This window comes from Schistocerca cancellata, chromosome 3, assembly GCF_023864275.1.
Source record: "Schistocerca cancellata isolate TAMUIC-IGC-003103 chromosome 3, iqSchCanc2.1, whole genome shotgun sequence".
NCBI classification, from domain to species: domain Eukaryota; kingdom Metazoa; phylum Arthropoda; class Insecta; order Orthoptera; family Acrididae; genus Schistocerca; species Schistocerca cancellata.
The window spans coordinates 631997790-632006278 of record NC_064628.1 but is presented as its reverse complement, the minus strand read 5'-3'; positions in this window follow the sequence as shown (position 1 = coordinate 632006278).

Below are 8489 nucleotides of genomic sequence, written 5' to 3'. Positions count from 1 at the left end.
CTACAATTTAGTTTTGCTCATTAGAAACTGTATAATATGATTCACTGTGAGATTAGCTGTGAACCACGTGTTCAGAATCATCTAAACTGTTTGCTAAGATTCATCCTGGATCATTAATTAGTACACTTGGGTCATCAGAAAACATTACAGCTTTTGGACTGTCCCATAAACATCATTTACACAGTTTGAGACTGGGAGTTGGCCTAGTTCTGATCCTTGAAAGACCCTGCCCCCTACAGATTAAGCTTGCCCATTTGAGGTAGGTTTCCAAACTGTGATACTTCTCTTCTTAATTAGATAGAGTTCTTGTACTGCCACAAGATACTTTAATGCTAGGAGTTATCCAATCTTATCTTTGCTTGTATTTAATTTTACTCTTGTTTATTTGTAGGGGAAAACACCACTCAGTGCTGTCGGAATATGTTTAGAGAAGCATTAAATTTTCCATAGGTCAGGTCTGCTTTATAAATTTCTTGCTAAGCATTCTTCACATGATTTCTCTTCGAACACAGATCAAGTCATTATTTATAATTCCATGATATAATACTTAAATACTGTTATGGCATTCACACTACGTCCTTCAATCCTCATACAAACTTTTCCTGTTGAAAATAATTCAAAGCTGGACAACAGGTATTCTAAGTGCCCTTGATCAGTTCTGATAGAAAATCAATGTCACTCTCCACAAACAATGATTGTCCAGTTAAGTCTTCCTAGCCTTATTAAAACTGCTTTGCTGCTTATGAAGGTTGTTTGTGCTCTGTAAATTGTTAGTATTACAAACTTGCACATTTCCTGACCACTATGGTGACACATCAGTTAAAGAGCTGCTCAACACATTACTCCCTAATCTGAAGGTCCCAGGTCTTGCCTCAGTTCTCAGTTTTCTGTAAGTAAGCCTCTCTCTCTCTTTACTGGTTCTACATTAACACAATATCAGCCTGTATCTGTCAAAATGAAACTGCCCATTATCAGATACTTCCATGTTATAGTGTTAGGCACAAAAAAAATTTCTGGCACTGCATCCATCCATTCATTTTTCTGTATGGTTTGAGTAGTTCATCCTTTTTATTGGGTGACTGTACATGCAGTTTCTTTCATGTCTGTGGCTTTGTTCAGGTTGCAGTATTTTGTTTTTCTAGTAACATTAACTACATTTAATCTGCAGCTGGGTCTTTCAGTTCAGTCTACCTTTATAAAAAAAATAAAAAAGAACACTAGGGTAACACAATGGAAATAAATGGAATAGGTTAGATACTACTTTGGTTGAAATGAATGTATATGCCAATTAGCTGTAGAAGTAGCCACTTACCAGAAGCAATCAGATGCAAAACATTTCATGTATTATGCAATTACATGAAAAGAGGGTGGGGTGGGGGGGAAGCATCAGTCACCCCAACATGTGAATGTCCCTCTCCCATGAGCAATTTTCCAAGTTCTGCAGCAACATGTTCACAGAATTCCTCATCCAGGACTTTTACTGCTCAAAGAGTTGAGTAACATAATCTTCACATTAGTATGGGGAGTCTTTTAATGGCCTAATGTCATCCTCAAATGTGTAATTAAGGCTAAATCAACGGTGATATTGCTAAGCCCTACCCTTGGCTTAAAAATAACAGTTACCATATAATCACCACTTTGGACAACATTACACCCCTCCCATTACTACTACACGGCAATAAGACCTCCTTTGTTGTCTTAAAACTTTTATTCCTATACGTAGCTTGCATCGTGTGTCCCATACTGTTAGGTTGCTTCTGGACGTGGCTCAGCCTTTGTCATTCACTCACAGCAAAACCCACCTCACACTTTACTCTGTTTCAGCTGCTTTAGTCACAAAAGAGAATGCCAACTCCGAAGGTATACATTTATCTGTTGATATACAAGCAAGTATGATACGGAAATTCCTGGTAGAATGTAAATAATTAGGGAGTAAAAATGGAAGTGCTGAGTTGTTGACAGGCAAACAAAAGACGCTGAAAACTAGAATTTGTCTAAAACATGGCGAAGTTTTCATTATTTGTGTGTGTGTTTAAAACTAGCATTATTGGATGATTTGTTACCTTCACTGCCAAATCATTTACAATATAGCAGGCTAGTACAGTGGCTTTAAGGATGATTGTCTCATTATTTGGACACCTGTAGAAGAAAGTAGCTCACCAATATAATCTTAACACTCAACGTGTATCAGTACTACATATTCTTCTCTCTCCTCCTGATTTCCTCTTACAAATACTTTGCTACTTCCTTTTCTTCCAATGTTAGTATTACAAACTTGCACATTTCCTGACCACTATGGTGACACAGCACTTAAAGAGCTGCTCAACACATTACATTGTATTGGCCATAACCTCATTTCCTCCATGACTTTTTTTTTTTTTAAATTTTCACTCACTATTCTCTTTAATTTAAATCTCCTTTATTCATTTATTTATTTTTGTACTTGTGAGTTACTTCTCATTGTTCAACCCCAATGAATTTACTGAGAATAAAGTAATTTGAATTTCAGACATTGTAACTTCCGACTTTCACCATGTTTGTTTATTTCCCTCCCTTGCCATCTCAAATTTCTGAGCTTCAGCACTTACTGAAACTTTATATCACCACTTAAACCATTAATTAAAAGCTGTTGTTCAATACTTTGAAATTAAATTTTAGTTTTAGTTACTTTATGTCTACAAAAATGTCAGAAAAATGTGTTCAAAGAAGATTCCACCACAATATTATGTGCTATCAGTAAATGCAAAGTACTGTTGGTGACTTATCTTGATAAAGACAAAAAGAGATCACCAATAGTGTCGTAACATGGTTGCTGATCTCTTACAATTCTATAAGTATGTACAGCAGAGGTGTAATACCATGTGCTAACAGTACATAAAATTTTATCAGCTTAGTGGGTACTGCAGCCCCAACTGTTAAAGTTGTTATACCTCTTTAACTATGATACTTTTTCTCCACTATGAAGTGAGATGCAACATATTTCCATGCTCTTCATACTAACAAATTTTTATTATAATAAAGAGATAAGAATTTACCAAATGCTGTCAAGAACCTTATTTCATTTAGAGATGTATTTTCACATAGAATTCTGTGAGGCTTCCTTATTGAACAGTATTGTGGGAATTCCTTAATTGGTTTATTTATATCAGAAGTGTGTAAATGCAACTGTGTAAGTATACTTCAATTTAGATAATAACTGTCTATTGAGATAGAATCACAGTGAAACAGGTCTGGACATAAGTAGTTCATATGTAGTCACTTCTAATCCTAATTAAATTACTTTAAGCAGATCCTCCATCATGCACCAAGCGGAACGTAAATTACAGAATTGTTGGTAAGCTATGGCTTATTTATGTCTACATAATGTGCTGTAAGCCTAAAGGCTGTCCCTATGTTTAACTTCTTAACTCTCAGCTGTCCACTCTTCCTATTTTACTGAATGTGATGCCGTGTTGATTAAGACACTGGACTAGCATTTTGGAGGCTCAAGGTTCAAATCACTATCAGACTATTCAAACTTAGTTCATAAAACATTTTTTTCTCCAGTCACTTGTTACTAACACTTACAAAAATAACACCTTTCGGTAATGTGTAAAGCATGTTTATAGTTACAAGTATAATAATTTTTAATTTTATATTCTTTTTGAGCATGACAAAGTCTATTTGCTGAATGAGGCTACATATCAAATTTTATTCATTTTTGCTCAGTATGTATTTGTCTGTTATATGAACCGTAAGAATAAATTCTTATTCTTTGGTCTCTGTGTCAGACAAGTACATATTCAGCAAAAATATATAAATTTCAGTACTTACCCAGAATGGTACATCCAACAATGGTCTGTTTTGATCTAGCTTTGGAAAACCTCATTCTCTGTGACATGACAGGCCACCTAAACATCATGAGTCACCGGTCACTAAGGGAAGGCACTTTGTTCACGTGCTAATTCACTTCATTGAACTTCCTCATGCTCTTGTCCTCAACAAGATAATTGATCCTATCAGTCAGAGAGTCTTTATTTTGAAGTTGCTTTTCTGAGAAATACAAGATCATTATATAAAATGGCATTTAAGTAATCTGAGCATGTGTGGAATTTTACCACACAGTCTCATCTGCTCCAATAACCTTTTAATTCCATGTTGCTTCACAGTGATGACAGGACATTCTGGTGTGTACACAAAATTTGATAATGCAGGGAGCAAAATAGTTCCAACTGAGGAAGGACACTAAGTGAATCCTCACACAGTATCACCATGCACTGCACTGTACACATACCAATAGCTTCACTGATTGTTGTTGTTGTGGTCTTCAGTCCTGAGACTGGTTTGATGCAGCTCTCCATGCTACTCTATCCTGTGCAAGCTGCTTCATCTCCCAGTACTTACTGCAACCTACAGCCTTCTGTATCTGCTTAGTGTATTCATCTCTTGGTCTCCCTCTACGATTTTTACCCTCCACACTGCCCTCCAATACCAAACTGGCGATCCCTTGATGCCTCAGAACATGTCCTACCAACCGATCCCCCCTTCTAGTCAAGTTGTGCCACAAACTCCTCCCGAATTCTATTCAATACCACCTCATTAATTATGTGATCTACCCATCTAATCTTCAGCATTCTTCTGTAGCACCACATTTCGAAAGCTTCTATTCTCTTCTTTTCCAAACTAGTTATTGTTACATTGTCCGAACTAGTTACTGATTATAAGCTATGAAATTTCTATCTACTGACTGGGAAAGAACAGTGTAACTTTAAATTCAATATTGTTGATTCAAAAACAGTGTAAACACCAAGAGAAATTTTCAACATGCAGCAAATAGAAGATCAGCAATATTGGTGCTACCTACAGAACTAGTCTTAAAACTGCATTTTTCAACCTGATCTCTCATATGGGGAACAGCATTTATGACTTTCAGGGATGATGGTCATTGCAAACCACATTTCATATAAACAATTACAAGGAAACAGGATGGCTCATCAGTGTTTATCTTCAGGAGGCAAAATTCTAGGTACAGCTGATACACATAAAAATAGAAAAAAACTGATCTTATCAGAAAGCTAGAAAATTTCCAAAAACAAGGATTGTTTTTTATTTTTTGTGTGTGGCTATCATTAGTGCTTAGAATTACACCTCCTGGAGGCAGGTACCAGCTAGCCATTTTGTCTCCTTGTAACTTTGTAGTTTCCTCAAGAGACTTTTGCTTTTTTATATTTCACATGTACATACTCAAAATGGGACTTTCCAAATGCCCTGTAGAATATGAGGATGTTTAATGTTCGGAAAAATAGGAACATAAGTGCAACTTCTTTACAGTAAATCAGCTCTAGCTTAGTTGGGCATTAGTCTAGAAACTAACTGGCCATGGCCTACTCAAACCAACATTGTGCATGTAGACACCTACCTGGTTTTAAGAGGAAAAGTAAATGTTCTTCATGTCACACTTTATTCATTCATTTTGCTGTTGCATATTAATTGCTGAGCTTTGTGTTTTTTGTTCTTTATCAAATTCCGAAACTTTTAAGAAAGTTGTTTATTTACCAAATGCTGGCACAGCTGGATTTTGTTTCAATACACCAAGCCCCCTTAAATGCAGCACAATTAACATAATTAATAATGATGCATAGTACCACAACAATTCTTATTGTTGAAAGTACAGTTATATGGAGTATAACACAATTTGTGACTGGCTTGATGATTTATTGGCAGGAATAATAGCACGTTTTCTTGTATGGCGAGTTATCAACAGAGTCATAATGGAGTATGGGAAGGAAAGGACAATTGAAGGGTAGTCACCTTGGTGGCTGACAACTGCCAGCCTTCAAAGACTCAATGCTACAGGGTGCAGAGGCTGGAGGGTCCTGTTCCATGAGATCTACTGACGTGTCAGCATTCTCCCTGGGTGGGCCTTTAGATTCCAGGCCCTAAAAATGGTAGGCAGTGCACATAAGTGAAATGGCAGTCGGCTGGTTGGGGGTATCACGTGGTCATGCAGTTGAAGATCTCCACGTTGGGGAAGCAGAAGATTGTTTGCCTTTATTTCATTTCTTAGAACCTTTGTGGTTGGCAGATGAAGACTCAGATGGTTTTTTGGCTGGAACAATGTAAAAAGTCTTTATGGGAGAATTCCTTTTGTCCTTTCCAGCCTGCTGGTTGAGAAGCAGGTGATTTGTCTGCCAAGGGTGAAGATTTGGTGGCTTGTTGCACAGCTGTAGGAGGAGGAGATGCGGATGCTACCATAATACTGGATGATTTTACAATGGCAGTGGTGAATTGGGGGTCATAAGTGTGTATGGCCATGTCCTTCATGGAGTGAGACAGGGCAAGAGTGGTACTGTAAGTGCCGGATGGTAAGATGCAGGGCTTTCAACCAGCCCAACAACTTAGCCAACAACTTGCGACCCACAGGATAAGGTACTTTTCCTGCAACCAGATGTCTTTGATGGCTCATTCATCGAGGTACATGGGGCGTCCTTGGAAGGTGGTGGCATGGTTGCCATTACAATTGATACAGCAGGAAGGAGGAGACGGGCAATCACCCTCATGAGCACCCCTACCACAAATAACACATTTGGTCATGTCTTGAAGGACACATGAGTATGGTTGTAATGTTGACACTGGTAGCAATGCATTGGGTTTGGAATATATGGTCAGACTGTGATTAATTCACTGCCTGCTTTGGTCTTCATGGAAGCACTACTCTATACATGATAAAAACGTGCTGTTTGTACTAAGATTGTATCATCCTTGTTCATTACCCAATGGACTTTAGTGATGCCCTGTTCAGATAGATAAGTTTGGATTTCTCCCTCGGTCAGACAATCAAGCAGCCGAGAGTGAATAATACTGCACGAACAATTCAGCGTTCAGTGAGCCTAGACATGAACAGGATAGCCATGGAGAAGCAAAGGTGTAAGCAGTTGCTGAGCATGAAAATCTTAACTGGTCTACAAAAGCAAAGTTCCATTACATAAATGAGAGCATGATTTCACAGGGCCTGCAACTGCATCAACACCTTTCTGAATAATAAACGGATTAACTGTAGCAAAGGACTGACCTTCAGTACATGATACTACTACGAGGAACTGAGATGAAGAGGACTGGCTCATTTAAAAACAAATCCCCAATGATTGCCAGCATCTTTGATGGTGGGCTCCTTCCAACTGGCCCCCTCCCTCAGATGGGGGCTCACCCACCTTAGGTGATTGTTAACACAAGTCACACCTCCCAAACACCTCCAAGTGAACAAGTGGCAATTTGGGACTGTAGCAGCTTACCAGATGGTACGTGCGAACTCTACCTGTCAACCTGGAGCTGGGAATTACACATTACCCAGTCACCTGATACACGTCAACCACGTCGGCCGGTCTTCAGGAGCACACAAGGATGAGGAACAATAATGAAAGAGAAAGCTCAAATGCAACAGGGCAGAAGATGGGGGCAGGGGGTAGGTGAGCGACTGTTCCAATATCAAGCTCTTGAAACTTTGGAATATTTTTGAGGATGTGTTCTAAACATGTTCCCAATAGAGGGGAAAAAGAATAGCAGGACGACAGACATGCAGCACGGAAAAGAAAGAGATGCTGCAAACACTGGGACCACATGATGGCCAAGCATGAACTTGTCAATGAGTTGTGAGCCCCATGGAGGTGTGAGAGTAAAAACTGTGCCAATTATTGTAAAGTTAGGCCAATCTGTAGCCAGAAAACAAGTCTTGTGGGCTAACATTTGGCAAAGGTGTATGAATATATGAATAGAGCATGAATACTTAGGGTAAGGTGCAGACCTATGCATACCATGTGGATAATGTGTTAGTCTCTTGTAACACAAATAAAATACTGTGCAGGTAAAATTTTATATACAGTTTGTGTAGTAACATGAACTTTCAGTGAAGTATGTTAGTGTCACTAAACTTTGAAGTAATGAATGTATAAGCAAATAAAAAACACTTCTTAGTAGGAAACAGCAAATATTGAATGTTATTTCAAGAATTCAAATATGTCAAAATGACACTATAAGCCTGTTTATTCATAAAACCAAGTTGTGACATGAAAGTCAGCTGTATTTAACCTCTGCACAATAACAGTGAATACTTTGAGACAGTGGTGACATACGTAAAGGAATGCGTTTGGGACTGCTTGAAGAATATTCACAGCCAACAATTTGCATACTTTTGTAACTGCCAGCAGCACAGTGGCGACAGTACACGATTGCAATACCGAATATATTTGAATCACAGTGTATCAGTGAGTCCGCACTAGCTGTGAACTGTCAAACGACAAACTTTACCAAAACAGTGTGTGTGTTTACAAATACTGAATTGTATGCAGCGCATATGACAGTGTGTCAAAGCAAAATAAAAGATGTGTGAAATTAATGCCAAGACAAATATTCTGCAGTACTGGTCCTGAGTGAACAATAATAAGTAGATAATCTTCATGTTTCCTCTGTAGCATGTAACGTCTATATTAACCTTTGTCTCATGCTATGTTTCA